Genomic DNA, 16,137 nt, shown 5'->3' with positions numbered 1-16,137 from the left:
ACCCAGTGAGAGCCTCCAGAGCTGAAAGCTGCGGTGCTGCAGCTCTTATCGTTGATGAACAAAGGAGAGTCGCAATCTGGTGACCCAATTCTATCAGCTACAGATGCCCTAGTAGGGCTCCAAATGGAAATAGGTTTTAACCACTTAGCACTGAATACAGGAAAATGCCCTTGACTACTAGCAGGTAGAGAAGAGTAAACTCCAAACTCATATACTCCCCCCAACCCCCCTCCCCCCCCCCCCCAAAAAAAAAAGGAAATGTTCAAAATCTGATTATTACTATTATTTTTGAATTAATTTAGGCAAATCCAATATATAGTAACTCCTTTCCGCCGGATGGTAATGCATTGCCGCTTACACTTACTACATTCAACGGGCATGGCATCCCAATATGTACACCTGTGCTTGCCAGTAGTCCCAGCTCCTGTACAAATTCAAGGTTCACTCTTCAATACTAGCAGGAAGAATGATTGGATCCGCCAGCTTATTCTCTACCATGACCATACCATGACTTTTGCAATTATATGTTGTGATATAAATATTTCTAGGTCCATGCCATTTGGGGTATGCAAAATTGTTAATGGGCTTAAAGTGACACTGTCACCCCCTTTCTGGATGGGGACCTCTCTACATGGCTGTAAAGCCTAAATTCTGCAGTTTTCATACCTTACGTTATTATAAATTTCTTGGTGCTTGGTCCTGTGAAAAATGCTTTTTATCGTTGATGGATTGTGCCCCCATAGGTCCCACCCCATCTGTTATGTCAATGGTATCTAGGACCCACCCCCTCTATGTCGGCAGAGATGGTGGAGCCTAGGTGCAGATGATGTCACAGAGGGGTGGGGCCTACAGCACTAATGTGAGCTGGGCCAAGTGGCAGCAGCAGTCATGAAGCCCCACCCAGGTGGCACAGGTGGCAAAGATAAAAAGCATTTTTCACTGGACCAAGCCCCAAGAAATCTTTTATTAAGTAAGGTATGAAAACAGTAGTAGAGCTAAATTTTTGTAGTTGTTTATTATTTTGGCATCTTATCATAGTGTTAGACGCTGTATGGTCTGGGGAGCATTGATCCTTAATTGGGCAACAAAGGCCCCACCACCAACAACAACAACCTTATTTCACCAGTTACGTTCTATTTTTTTTTTTTACTTTTAAAGGGATCCTGTCTTCACGTTCATGCTTTCTAAACCCCAAGTCATCGGTGTGGTCCCCAACAGCTTCTCCCATCCCATCCGTCATTGCTCTTCTCCTGTTCGGGTATAGGGAGAAATCCAATAAAGGCTGGTGGGGCAGGCAAAATTGGTGGGGACCACAGGCAAGTTATGACAGGTTCCCTATATAATTTTTTAAGGTTTACCCCTTTTGGACATACTCTATTTGTTACAAGGATCATCTAATGGACTCCATTGACTTAGAATAAGACCCACTGGACTTATGTCATCCTAAAGGGAAGAATAATGCTGTATATACTACAGAGTCTATGAACTAGAAGTAGGCATAGTCAAAGGGAGCTATCTCTGTGTTATAACACATTCAGCTCTGCTACGTCTATTATTATTATAATGAATTCCAATATGAAATTAAAAGAATCCACCTACCTCTTACCAGTGCAGGGGTGTTACATCTTGGAGTTAACAAGCCGGAGTCGCCATTCTGTATACATTGCAACAAGGGAGTTTAGTTGGATCTGAAAATCAAACAGACATTTATGAGAGTCATAAAGACGCCCGCGTGTAAATCACTCCGGTCATCGAACAATGAGAACAAATATATCTAATAAACCTTTAAGATCTGCATTTCATTGTTATAAAAGATGACTTTATATTGTGCTAACAAAGTTGGTAATAAAAGCAACATTTTACTGTATACACCTGACAGTTTCCATGATTGAGTCTTAAATCCTACAAGCCCAAGACGAACGGCGAAGCATTCCGGCACAGAAGATCAATACTGCTTCCAAGTTTAAAGAAATAGATTTAAATAAAGATTATGAAGTGATCTACGGGCACCGTGTATCCCGTCCTACTACCAAAGTTTCTATATTCAACTTAATTGCTGAGTGAAATGACCGCAACCAGTAAACCCCAGTAAACCAGAAAACACTTTCCTTATTTCCATCAATTTAAACACGTAGCAAAACAACACTCAATCTATTTACCAGCCTGCACCAGCTCTTTACAAACCTTTGCAAAGAGCAGGGACATTTGTCTTTGACAGGTGTCCCTGCTCCTCTGCATACTCATTCTACAAAGCAAATTCCAGCCAATTTGTTAAGGAAATAATAATAAAAAATGGCGGCCTCACATGCTGTCTGGAGCATCACTGAGTGGGAGAAAGAGATTAACCACAATCCCTAGCCCCGATCCAATCAGCTGCAGCCCCTCTGATTCGAGAAGCTCGTGAAACAAATTTCCGTCTGCTTTGCTCATCTTAAACAAACAAACAAAAAAAAAAATTAAGTAATTCTACCCCATAATGTAAGTGATGGGAACGAAGTTACAATCAGGGTCCTTACTATCTCTATGTGTCTACTTTTGGACATATCTGCCCCTTTATGTATGTAATACACTTTATGTTATTGTTTTTTTTTAAGGTGTTAAAGTTTTATCAATGTATTTGTGCCTGAACATGGTAATTCCTGGAATCTTCTGCATCCTCTGCTGTCTGGTTCTAAAGGTGTAAATTTTTGTCTGGGACTCGAGTCTGTTGGGTGGTAGCTGTCTTTAACCAGGGTATGATGTTAGTTGGCTAGGCAAATGACTAGGAGGACTCTCAGTTGCACCCCTTAACCTACTCAGAGGGTGGATAACATAGTAGCTTCCGGGGTTGACTACTCCTAAATAGCATCTAAAAGGTGTGCCAGATGCCCAGGCATGCCCATTAGACATCATAAAGCTCTTGATGTACCTGGTAGACTATTGGCTCCCTTGGCCACAGCCAAAAATAAAAAAAATTGCTGCAGCAAACTGCAAGTGCCATATAGATTTTTTTTTTCTAAGCTTTCTTAGCAAACCCTTTGATCAAATAGAATGTACCAACTCATCATGTTAAGGTGAACCCCAGATAGTTGGACCTACCCTAGCAATGGCCTCTCTCTGACTATAATGGCCCTTGGCCACAGCACCATGGAGGCAAGCCACTTGAAGCACCCACAGTAGGCCAATACCTGAGAGAATATGTACCATGGCAGCTGTCCGTCAGCAATGTCTGAAACTGTGCAAAACTGTTTCCAAAAAATTATAATAGTTATTAAAATGATCGAAAAACCGACACCATCTTACATGGTGTAAGTAACTGAATATCTTTAGATGTAAACGTGCTGCTGCCTTTGTGCACCATCTGCATCATCTGTTATAAAAATGAACCTCATGCAATATTCAGCTTGGTCAGCATTCAGTGTCTTATCCACCTTTATCCAGGGGGATCTGGGAAAATCAATTGTGGTTGAAAAAGATCAGATTTTATCTTCTTCAGCCAGAAATCATCTTTTCTAGGAGATCACACGACTAACATTTTGGTCTTCAACTTTTCTTTAGGGTACAAACCCACTTGCCGGATCTGCAGCGAGTCCCCTCGCTGCGTTTTTGCTGCGAGACTCGTTGCAGATCCTGGCCCTATACTTTCAATAGCAGAGAAACTCACAGCCGGGCCGGGGGGGGGGGGGTAACGGGGCGGGTGTGGACAAACTCGCAGCAGGGATGTACATCCCTGCTGCGAGTTTCTCTGCTATTGAAAGTATAGGGCCCGGATCTGCAGCGAGTCTTGCTGCAAAAACGCAGCGAGGAGACTCGCTGCAGATCCGGCAAGTGGGTTTGCAGCCTAAAGGAGTTATCCTGTTATGAAGAATTGATGGTTTATTCTCAGGATAGGCCATTAATATCACATTAGTCAGAGTCCAACTCTTGGCACACGTGCCGATCAGCTGTGCGAGGAAGCCAGGAAGCTCCAGCGAGAGCTCTTTTCCCTCCTTCATTTACATGCTATATATCAGGGGTGTGAAGGCCTCCAGCTGTTGCAAAACTACAATTTCTATCATGGCAGTACTTGCCATGCCAAAGATTTAGCTTTACTGACATTGCCCACCACACACACACACATAAACACACACACACACACACACACACACACACACACACTCACCACCATCACCTTTGTACCATTCCATGCCTCTATACCCCTAAGCATGGTCCATGCAAAAAGTTGCAAATTTTTATGCAACCTCTTCAAATCTGCACCTTAAAAATCTAAAATTTTAAAGTGTTTGTGTAATCTCGACAACCCGTGTCTACATGTTCTCTCAGGCCATATGGACATTATAGAGCCACAATTCTATGAGCCAGAAGAGACACATTAATAAAGAATATCTCTCATTCTCTGAATCAGACCCCATCTGTCCATGTATCACATAGCGGGCCGTTTATAAGAAACGTATGTCCAGTGGTAGCTTTCCACTAATCTCGGCTTTTTATGAGGTTGTCTTCAAATGAGAAAGGGGTTATCCTATACAACCTATACAGTAGTTCATGGGATTGACCCATGATGAAGGGGGGGGGGAGGGGTGAAGCCTATGTGAAATACTAAAACTGGACATTGCTAGGAGGTTCCTGGATGTTCCTAGTTGGATCATGACAAAGTTTTAAGTTTAATGGAAGTGTGGGGAGGTATGTTTGTCAGGGGGCGGTGGGGCGGTTTGGGGGGGTCATCATAATACAGACCTCAATCCAATTGAGAATTTGTGGCTGAGAATCAATATAGCTGCTTAGTCACATTACTGATGCAGCCAGATACAGAAGAGTCCCCGGACTAATATGCTTTACTATAGGGTATCCATGGAAATTACTTGTATTATTTGAAGAATATAAAGGTGTAAAAAAATGCATTATCACTGGAAATGTGAGAATTATGCATGCAGTAATTTCACATACACAAAGCTGCTTTATTTTCCTGCTTAGCAACAGCCCTAACCCCACAGTATTTATGTGACATCTGTAGGTTCCAGCTGGCCGTAAAACATCACTATGGCTCAGGCAATGACTAGGGTCCCCAAGCAATCTTATAGCTGTTAATCATGATTCCCATCAACTACATAGAGGCCCTTACTATGTGCTGTGAAGGGTGATCAGCTGGATCATTGGTCAACTGGTCAGTACCATTGACTATTGTGACTGTGATTAAACATTTCATCCTATACTACCTTCTTAGGCATAACACAGTGTATCGCTGTTGTCTAGCATATTCCTTTATATTGTAGCTCCATTCAAATACATTGTATCTGTTCTTTTCTTTTTTTACAGCTTAATTGCAAAAGTAAAGCAACTTTGCCATGAGATTTATATAAAAGAAACTGTGGTTTTATGTCTACAGCTCCTATGCTGACCTATGTGTCTCCGTGGTAACAGACTACAAACACTGTGTAGTCAGATCCTAAATAGAGATGAGAGAACCTCAAGCATGCTCGAGTCCATTCGAACCCGAACTTTCGGCATTTGATTAGCGGTGGCTGCTGAAGTTGGATAAAGCCCTAAGGCTATGTGGAAAACATGGATATAGTCATTGGCTGTATCCATGTTTACCAGACAACCTTAGAGCTTTATCCAACTTTAGCAGCCCCCGCTAATCAAATACCGAACGTTCGGGTTCGGATGGACTCGAGCCCGAACCCGGTTAGCTCATCTCTAATCCTAAAGTCACACTTCCCAAGGATGTATGCACACTCCTAACATACATGGGAGCCAGGAGGATATCACTGCAGACTCAGACTACACATTTTGTAGTCTGTCACCATGGTGACACATAGCTCTACACATAGCTCTACACATAGCTCTCCTATACAATGCTGTACTCATGTGTTGTTATTGTGGTGTAACCTTGTGTTCTATGGAAGTATAGACTTTCTTTTAATAAAGAAAATGAATTTCATAGTTCAATGTTTGTTCTCAGGAACTCATTAGTCATCACTACTGCGATGAGTCACGGATCACATATGTTTGCTTAAATGATGGTGTTACAAAATTTGTTCTAAATCAGGCTCAGCCTATTGACACAATTATTAAATAAGATGCAAAAAGATGAATGGTGTCACCCGCCGGAGAGGAATAACGTGGATAAAATATAGCAAGTAAAGCAAAAATACATAAATTTATAATAATTCCAGAACTTGACTGTGAAACATTATCACAAGCATGCAATACAATAAGATCTAAACTTATCAGACACATTTCCACGACTCCCTTTCTCTCTAAAGACTGTTTGAAAAAGGATCAGCTCCATAGAAGTGTCTGAAAAAAGGATGTGTGTGTGTGTGTGTGTGTGTGGGGGGGGGGGGTTGTGGAGAAAGTGGCATTGGACATGTTATTAGGTTGCTGTAAGTTCTAGTAAGTGTGATGTTTTACTCCAGTGCTGGATTCACAGCATGCACTGCTCACTGCTACTCTATAATGTCCTCTATGCTGCTGCCCTTGAGGATTTGCTTTAAACATCTATGTGAGCAGCATTTCCTCTTTTGTGTTTGCCCTGTATATAGGCGACATCAAGGATGTTAGGATCAGAGATGACCAAATGATAAGGATGGAGCCTGAAGGAGGGAAATTCTAGTGAAAAATGACATAAACAAGATATATAATGGCCAGGAAAAGTTCTACTCCAATGGACCTAATGTACATACAGTATCACAGCTTGGAAGCACAGGTTTGCTTTAAAGGACAGATCTAGCTTGGTTTATCTGTAGTCACTACTTTGGTGCAGTCAGTTGTCACTTCCCTTCCTACTTACAGCCGTATTGAAGAATTATGTAGAAAAGCTTATTTGGAAAACTCATGGCTGGAATATACAAGGGGGAATTTATCATTTGCAGTGTTTCTGACATCTTGTGTATCTGTAGATGTTCCCTCGTGTATTTTTAGATGGTACACCTGATTTATTAAATTGCTGCATGGACTTTGATAAATTAGACCCGTCCTCACAACTGCGCAAAAGTCTGACGTGGTTTCTGACAGCGCACTTGCTCCTCGCCCGCCTCATTGGTCTCTTACTGCATGTATGACGCATGACCGCTGAGGCAATGTACATGATGTCATCACAGTAGAATTGGCTGGGGACACCGGAATGACAGTGGAGTTAGCAGCAGGTATTTTATTTTATTTTTTTAGGTTAGTCTAAGTTTGTACTCATTTTTTTTTATACAAATACTGGGAAAACACTTAATGGGGTATTCCTGTGGGGGGAAAAAGACTATTTTTACATTTGTTTCTAATAAAGCTATGTAATATGTATATATGTGTATATATATATATATATATATATATATATATATATATATATTGTTAGAGGAACTGAAGCCCTGGCCCTGACACAGTTACATATCAAGTCTCCCCTGATGTCTATATAATACATGTTAGCATTTTAATAGCAATTACACTTGGGGAAGCTGACTGTGTCAGTAGTGCAGCACCCTTTGATGGACATTTATCACCACTCCCTCTGCTACAAAGCAGCAGCACTACTGACACACCCAACTTTCCCAACTCTAGCTTTGCATTTATTTTAACATTATATATATATATATATATATATATATATATATCAGACAAGCCTTGACCAATGACAATATTGCAATATTGAAAGGAGCCTGGTGACGAACTCCTTAGTCTCCAAAAGTACAGAGATTGAGGAGAAACCTTTGATCCTTGTAGTTTAACCTCTTAGATGCTGTGGTCAAATTGTGATTGTGACATTTAAGTGGTTTCTGAGCCTCTGTCACCCCATCAGCACCGGGGTGATACAATATCTCGGATGCAGGTGGGTTTCTATGGCAGCAGGAGGTCTAATGAAGGCCCCCAGGTATACTATATATTTGTCCCTACTCGGCTTGCCCCTAAATGTTATGTTTAGGGATGGTCCGAACCTGCCAAGGTTGGGGTTCTTATGAACCCGAACGCTCGGCATCAGATTCCCGCTGTCTGCCCACTCCGTGGAGCGGGTGGATACAGCGGGAGGACCGCCTGAAAAACTGGGATACAGCCTATGGCTATGGCTGTATCCCAGTTTTCCAGGCGGTCCTCCCGCTGGATCCGCCCCCGCTGCACGGAGCGGGCAGACAGCGGTAATCATTACCGAGGGTTTGGGTTCGTACAAACCTGAACAGAACTCGGTTCGGACCATCCCTAGTTATGTTGACAGGATAATACACCACACTATACTGTATAATATGAGCGATCTGAAGATTGCATTTCAAAGTCCCTCTGTGGGATTAATAAAAAGTAAAAAAGTAAAGTTTTAAAAAATATAATTTTATTATATCAAATACTTAAAAAATTCTCCACCCTCTTTCCTAAAAAATACTACTACACAATTATCCCTTACAAAAAATATATATAAAACATAAAAAAAAACACACATATTTGGTATCACCAGATCCGTAAAGACTTGAACTATAATATTTTTTTATTATTTATTCCACCTGGTTAATGCTATATATATATATATATAAAAAAAAAAAAATACAGACTTTCAGTATTTTGTTAATCTGCTTTCAAAAAAGAAAAAAAAAAGTGATATGTACCTTAATATGGTGTCAATAGAAAGTACAATTTGGCCCGCATAAAAAAAAATAAAATAAAAAAAAAAAACAACCGCTCATATAGGTATGTCAACTGAAAAAAAAAATCATCAAGGGGTTAATTTTCAGTCTATCCCCTGATCCTAATGAAGCGATCATTACGTGTTCATGTATGTCTTTACATTCGGAATATTCTTCAATTAACTGTCTTTGCCCCTGAGCGATATTATATGGATTTCCATCACAAATAATTACATGATACACACAAATCTATGTTCTATCGACCTTGTACCTGTCATATGTGTTTGCACTGATAATGTAAGAGAGCTGGTGACTAAGTTCATATATCAGCCAGTATCAGACTTCAGATGTTGACAATTGTCATGTGACATATGGGGTGGGGGGGTGCATAGATTTTCCATCACGGTCCAGAAGCTTCATGCTGCTTCTCTGATAGCCGAGCCTGAATTTACATATGATGGACACTCAATTGAGATAATCTAGTTACTCGACCATTTGTTCTCAATTGGCAAATGTTATTATTATTTCTGGAGATGAGTTGATAAACGTCACAGCCGTTTCTATTCTTCATCTAATGACAGATAAATTATAGACTGAACATTATAATTTTCCGAACGCAAAACAGATTTGTGCCTCTCGTCCCTCACGGACGGAAATTAATGGCTAAAAGTAGAATATGAAGCTTAAAGGAAAACTGTATATAAGTATATAGTCCAAAAGGACCAGAAAAATCTCCATTGCCAACCCCGTATAGCGGTCAGTATGGCATTTCCATGAGTATCCTAACTTTCTGCACCTCCTCTTGCCTGACAAAGCATGGCAGCAAATTTTGAGGTACTTCCCTTTCTAAAGCATTGACTGCTGAGCAATGGAAGTGGTGAATAGTGGTGTACTGTGTTCTGCCATGAGAAATGAGTCTTAGGGGAGATTTATCAAACATGGTGTAAAGTGAATCTGGCTCAGTTGCCCTTAGCAACCAATCAGATTCCACCTTTCATTCCTCACAGAAAATGAAAGGTGGAATCTGATTGGTTGCTAGGGGCAACTGAGCCAGTTTCACTTTACACCATGTTTGATAAATCTCCCCCTTAGTATTCAGACCATAACACAATAGAACAAACGAGGAGGCGACGGCACTGCCGCATGGTCCTCTTTCCGCTTTGTGATCAGTAGACTAAGATGGCCCCATAAACTTGCATTGGAAATCTGTGTAGGTCACATAACAGAGTCAGGAGCTGGCTCGTTCTGCCTCATTCTCCTGATCGGTCACAGTCTCAACAGTCAGACCCCATCTGATCAAAGCTTTTGATATGACTCTCTGACATATAAAAAGAGCCTATATAAGGAACATAACAACACATTGCACAGGTACTTTGACAATGGGGAAAAAAAAGATACTGATGTTTCATGCTCAGGAAAGGTTTCCTTTAGAAAGGGTTGAATACAAGAAATACATGGTCTTTTCTTTCCAAAATCAAGACCTCTCTTGTCTATGGACTGCATCTAGTACAGCAGATCTGCCCTATTTAGGTAAATGGGCCTGAACCTTAAAGGGGTACTCCGGCATGACATCTCAAGGCAGCTCAGCCATTCTGCGTCTGTAGCAAAGTCCCGCCTCGGCCGCTGAATGGCTGAGCTGCATTGAGACGTCACGTCTCATGTGGCAGCTCACACCAGGAAGCGGCCGTGGGACGGGTGTACTGGGCGGCACAATCCAGGACCCGGCGCTGGAACGGGGTAGGTAAGTGACTTCCACCATCTATAACCACCCCCTCCCTGGCCATAACTGAAAAATACCCCTGGGCCGGAGTACCCCTTTAAAATGCACCTGTCATCATAAAAAAAAAAAAAAAAAACTTTTGACGTGTCATAGAGACATGTACAAAGGAGGTCCACCAGCATCCACAGATAAATCTTCAAATTTTAATGAAGGCCAAGCTTACAGATACTTTGTCATAGACCCCAATAGGGGTCGAAACATGGTATCGGTAGGCTTGGCCTTCATTAAAATTTGGCTGTCCAGGCATAATGGGAGTTGTAGTTTTGGAAACAGCTGAAGGGCCAAGGTTCAATAGGAACAAGGAATCAGGAGCCTTACTATTGTAGGTACATTGGTGAGGATAGTCAGGATATTACCGCAACGTATAGCAGGTCCTGCTCAATATGGCTGCCGGGGGTGGTGCAGGTGAGCGAACCCCGCTAAGCAGTTCTTCCTGTACATAACTCGGCTCTTGATCTCCCGATTACTGTTTGCTATTACCCAAGAGACACAGGAAAAACTGCTTTCCGTCAGCAGACGAGTCTCCGAGCCTCTAAATGAGAGTGCTGAATAAATGAAATTCACTGGAGCATAATGGTGAAAATGAAAAGAAGATGTTATAGCCTGAAATGGCTTCCTGTGCATTCTAACATTTCTGCTCAGCGAAAAGTCAGTAATTGTGTATTTATTGTATGTACAGTCAGTCTGGAACAATAAAACCCAGCGCGGAGACAGAGGAAGGCGCTGCCCGTATCATACAGATGTAGCAGAGCTGGGCTTGTTATGTCACATACACTCAGTCGGGCTACTGTGGTACATCTATTCTGTACAGGGTATCAGGCCATGTTCACATCTGCATCATACAGTCCTGTTATTCTTCTTCCCCACTGCCATGTCTGATGAATGCCAAAAACAGCACCCAGACTCCATTAAAGGGGTTGGGCACTTTATAGTAGAATTGCTCAGTGTACAGTATTAGTAAGTGTTCTCACTGTATATACTGACAGCAGCGCCCTGTGTACCTCATAGAGCTAATAACAGACTCCCCTCCTCCAGGCTGTGCTGCCCTGCCCTGTGGTGAGTCTGTCCATAAGATGGCCAACATGGAAGAGCATGTGACCATGCCCCGCCCCCAGTGTCCTCCATAGGCACATACAGGCTCAGTGGTGGACACTGGAAGCAGGGCATGGTCATGTGCTCCTCCATGTTGGCCGTCTTATGGACAGAATCACCACAGAGTAGGGCAGTACAGCCTGGAGGAGGGGAGTCTGATTTTAGCTCTATGAGGTACAAAGGGAGCTGCTATCAGTATATACAGTGAGAACACTTACTAATACTGTACACTGCCCTATTTTACTATAAAGTCACCAACCCCTTTAACTATAAGGAAATCTGTTGGGTTTCCGATATAGTGTCCAGGATTGCGCTGAACACAGAGGGTGTGTATATGATTTTAGATTATGATGAATAGGACTATGTCCTTAGCTCTGTATAGGGTTTTAGCCTGTAAATGTAAACAGGAATGAACACATTCACTGAGAGAAAGCAGATCTCAAAGGAATACTCCAGAATGATAAATTCTTTCAAATTAACTGGTTTCAGCAAGTAATACAGATGTGTAATATACTTAAAAATCTTGAACCTTTCACAACTTATCAGCTGCTGTATGTCCTGCAGGAAGTGGTGCATTATTTCCAGTCTGACACAGTGCTCTCTGTCCATGTCAAGAACTGTCATGAGTAATAGAGGTGTTCTATGAGGTTTTTCTGCTGCTCTGGACAGTTTCTGCCATGGACAGAGGTGGCAGCAGAGAGCACTGTGTCAGACTGGAAAGAATACACCACTTCCTGCAGGACATACAGCAGCTTATAAGTACTAGAAAACTAAAAAGAAGTACATTTCATATCTGTTTAACTTGCTGACACCAGTTGATTTACAAACATCCCCCCTCCGGAGTACTCCTTTAATTGTGAAGTTAAACAACTTTTTTTTTTTTTTTTTTTTTTTACAAACCCCTTTGAATTTTTTTTCATTCTCTCGATTTTTCTCTCACAGGACATACTATATGTGCTATAGCAGTAGTTTTTTCATTTATCATAAAATCACAAGCTGTTGAGCCCCCAGTGACTGGTATGAAATGCTCAGCTCTGCTACATCTATAATTCAACGTGATTTCAAGGGACAGACTGATACTGCAAAAACGGCAGCCACCCTACTTAACTTGAAACGCAAACACCACATTGAATGTGCAAAGCCTATGACATCAAAGACCGTAATAAGAGTGGCTAGAGTTCATGAATATGTACCAACGTAGCAGAAATGAGTTTGTCTTTTAAGTAGATCAAGTGAAGATCAAGAGGAAACTAATGAACATAACATTCAGCATCTGAAGATAAGAAATAGCTTCCATTTTTTTTTTCCGATGGGCTGACCTCAACCAGACGGAGCTAATGCCGATATGCATGAAAGGGGTGACAGCTGGATTATTTAGGGCAGAGAATAATAAAGTTTAGCAATTTCAATGTCTTCTGCATTGCGGACTAGAGGGGGGGGGGCAGATGTTCCAAGTTTTAGGTCCAATTTGGCGAATCTTTCAGTTTTGTTTTGAATTTAGAAGTGCCCAGTCACCGAATGTACAGGAGCAGGGACGACAGGAATATGGAAACAGATCACGAAGTTTGCAAAATTTTGACAAAATTTGATTAGCCGGAAATCAATAGAACAGGGTTGGGGAACCATGGGTCCTCCAGCTGTTGCAAAACTACAATTCCCTTCATGCCTGGACAGCCAAAGCTGATGATGGCATAATGGGAATTATAGTTTTGCAGCAGCTGGAGGGCTGAAGGTTTCCTATGCCTGTGCTATTAATTTCAGACAAAAAAAATGTTGTCAAAATTTTGCAAATTTCGATCTTTACATATATATATGTATATATATATATATATATATATATATATATATATATATCTCCATATTCCTTTTGTCCCTTCTCCAGCACATGTTCTATCCGCCCCACCCTCGCTCCATCCTGGTTAGACACACCCATTTTTTAGGAAACACAGAATAAGCCCCGCCCTAGTGTGGTCCCGCTTGTGGTATAACAAGTGAAAACAAGAATAAAATGCCGCCGAATCCCCAATGTAGATGGAATCCATGAGCGAGGCATTCACATGTAGAACAAGAGAAGCACTTTGCAGTTGTCCATAAAATGTTATTGGGCTCATTTAATAAGGCAATGAAAACGTAAATGTGCAGCTTTGTTGGTAGCAGCTCAACTCCATTCCGTTTTAAGAGCAACATAATTTTATTAAATATCCCCAGCACTTACGCATTGGTTTGTCGAAAACAAGGTTAACCCCGCGTTTCCTTCCTATGAAATGTGTTTCCTATGACTGTAAGTTTTATCTCCAAAAATGAACGTTCTGGAGCTGATTTCTCCCAGGAGGTATCCGCTGCCGAAACGGAAGGAAACCCCGAGAGGACCCGGTTATACTGCTATTCCTGGGGTGGATGTACTGCGGGCTGTCACTATGATGTGACTGTGCGAGTAACATACGCAAGACTGACTCATTCAGAGGGTGGGCAGGAAAGAGACTGTATATAGGTGTATACAAGTGGGCTGGAACCTGGATACATTTACCATCATATGGATGACAGGAAACGTGCCCGTACACATGGCTAAGGGTCCTATCAATATTGAAAACGAGCACTGATCAGCTAGATTGGCGCTTGTTTATTGGGCCTATTACAAGGCCCGATAATCGTTTAGAAAGGGCCGCACGAACATCGTTAGTGATGTCCATGCAGCCTTTGCCCAAACAGTTTACATTACACATCATATCCTGACATTGAGAGGTGTCTCCTGACACTTTCATACACAAGATTATGTGATATGTGGTGGAGCTGAAAAGGAACATCTCGAATATAATGTATGAGTTTTTTGTCTGGTCTAAATTAATTTGGTGGACAGATAACCAAGTCTGACTAAGGGTGGTATTACCCGGGACGGTTAATGTTTGAAAAATCGTTAAATTGTTCGGATTTGAATGATCATCGTTGAGTGTAATAGCAGACAACGATTAAACGAGCAACGAGAAACCGTTGGTCTTTAATAGATTTTGGACCTATTTTTATCGTTCGCAAATCGTTCGCGTGTAATAAGAATTCGTTCGGACGTTCGCAGTAGCGGCAAACATAGTGGGGACAACAGGACAAACGCAATAACGATCATAAGGAACGATCATCGTTCCATGTAATTGGGTGAACGATTTCGGGTTGTTCGCCATAGTCGTTTAAGTTTGTTTATCGTTAATCGTCGAAAAATCGCTTCATGTAATAGTACCCTAAGGCACCAACACAGCTTGTCCCGATTCTGGTTATAGCTGCATACAGTCAATGTCCAGAGCCAGCTAATGTTATATGGATTTATATAGTTGGTATAAAACTCAATGGGGGATGCATTCATCTATATAGGTAGCCAGTATAACAATACATGCAGAGTTCATATACAACACACACTGGGTTATCACCCTCCTCCCCCGCACCCATCACTCATGACTAATAAAGCATCCAATGCTATGTGCACACGCAGCCCAGCCCACATTTATCCAGAGGCCTCTATTTCTTCTTGCAATCTGTGTCTGATGAATGTCCCGTAACTGAACTGAAGTGTAGGCAGATTTCTACTGTCCATGTCAGGAACTGTCCAGAGCAGTAGCAAAACCCCATAGAAAAAGTCTCCTTCCCTAAACAGTTCCTGACATGGACAGAGGTGGCAGCAGAGAGCACTGTATCAGACTGGAAATAATACACCACTTCCTGCAGGACATACAGCAGCTGATAAGTATAGGTAGACTTGAGATTTTTAAATGGAAGTAAATTACAAATCTATATAACTTTCTGAAACCAGTTGATTTGAAAGAAAATGATTTTTGCTGGATAATCCCTTTAAATGTGTTTTCCATGCAAAACAGGATAGTGCATCAGTAACCGATCAGCACCTCTACTGATCAGATGTTTAGCACCTGCACTACACAGTGAATGGGGTTGGAACAGTTTTATCTGTTCACTGTGCAGTGGTGCTGAACTATAACTTCAGCTCAGCTCCTGTTCAAGTGAATGGTAGCTGAGCTGCCAGTTCCGACCATTACACAGTCAACAAACTGCTTCTAGAACGTTTTCATTGTGTATTGCAGTCATCGAAAAGCCAAATGGCAGGGGCCAGGTGCCGGCACTCCACTGATCGGTGACTGATCAGCTAGGATAGCTCATCAATTTCTTTTTTTACCTGGAAAGCCCCTTTAATTGTACAGAGGAAGAGAAGTCTTAAAGGGGTTGTCCAAATCTTTTTCTTTCAAATCAACTGATATCAGAAAGTTATATAGCTTTATAATTTACTTCTATAAAAAAAAAAAAAAAAAAAAAAAAAGTCTTCCCATACTTATTAGCTGTTGTATGTCCTGCAGGAAATGTTGTTTTATTTTCAGGCTGACACAGTGCTCTCTGCTGACATCTCTGGCTGAGAAAGGAACTCTGTCTCAGTTTTCTATGAATCCCCATAGAAAACCTCTCCTGCTCTGGACAGTTCCTGTCTCGGCCAGAGATGTCAGCAGAGAGCACTGTGTCAGACTGAAAATAAAACAACACTTCCTGCAGGACATACAGCAAGTATGGGAAGACTTGAGATTTCTTAATAGAATTAAATTACAAATCTACATAACTTTCAAACGCCAGTTGATTTGAAAGAAAAAGATTTTCGCTGAACAACCTCTTTAATCCTGCACCCATAAACCAACAGTG

At 41.5% G+C, this 16,137-nt stretch overlaps 1 protein-coding gene across 2 annotated transcripts in view; it reads right to left on the bottom strand.

Moving 5' to 3' along the window:
* LRFN1 (leucine rich repeat and fibronectin type III domain containing 1) overlaps positions 1-16,137 on the bottom strand; it is a 139,920-nt gene that overhangs the window by 52,716 nt on the left and 71,067 nt on the right. Inside the window, exons 1-2 of one of the 2 annotated variants that reach the window (XM_069942623.1) lie at positions 8,851-8,933; positions 1,600-1,688 (exon numbers count right to left, since the gene is read on the bottom strand). The gene's annotated coding sequence lies outside the window, so the exon portion shown is untranslated. Of the gene's footprint in view, positions 1-1,599; positions 1,689-8,850; positions 8,934-16,137 lie in introns of those variants that run through there. The other variant, XM_069942622.1, reaches the window with a different exon arrangement.

Source organism: Dendropsophus ebraccatus, chromosome 10 (genome assembly GCF_027789765.1).
Source record: "Dendropsophus ebraccatus isolate aDenEbr1 chromosome 10, aDenEbr1.pat, whole genome shotgun sequence".
NCBI classification, from domain to species: domain Eukaryota; kingdom Metazoa; phylum Chordata; class Amphibia; order Anura; family Hylidae; genus Dendropsophus; species Dendropsophus ebraccatus.
The sequence above is the reverse complement of the archived record's forward strand: the minus strand, read 5'-3'. Positions and strand labels throughout refer to the sequence as shown.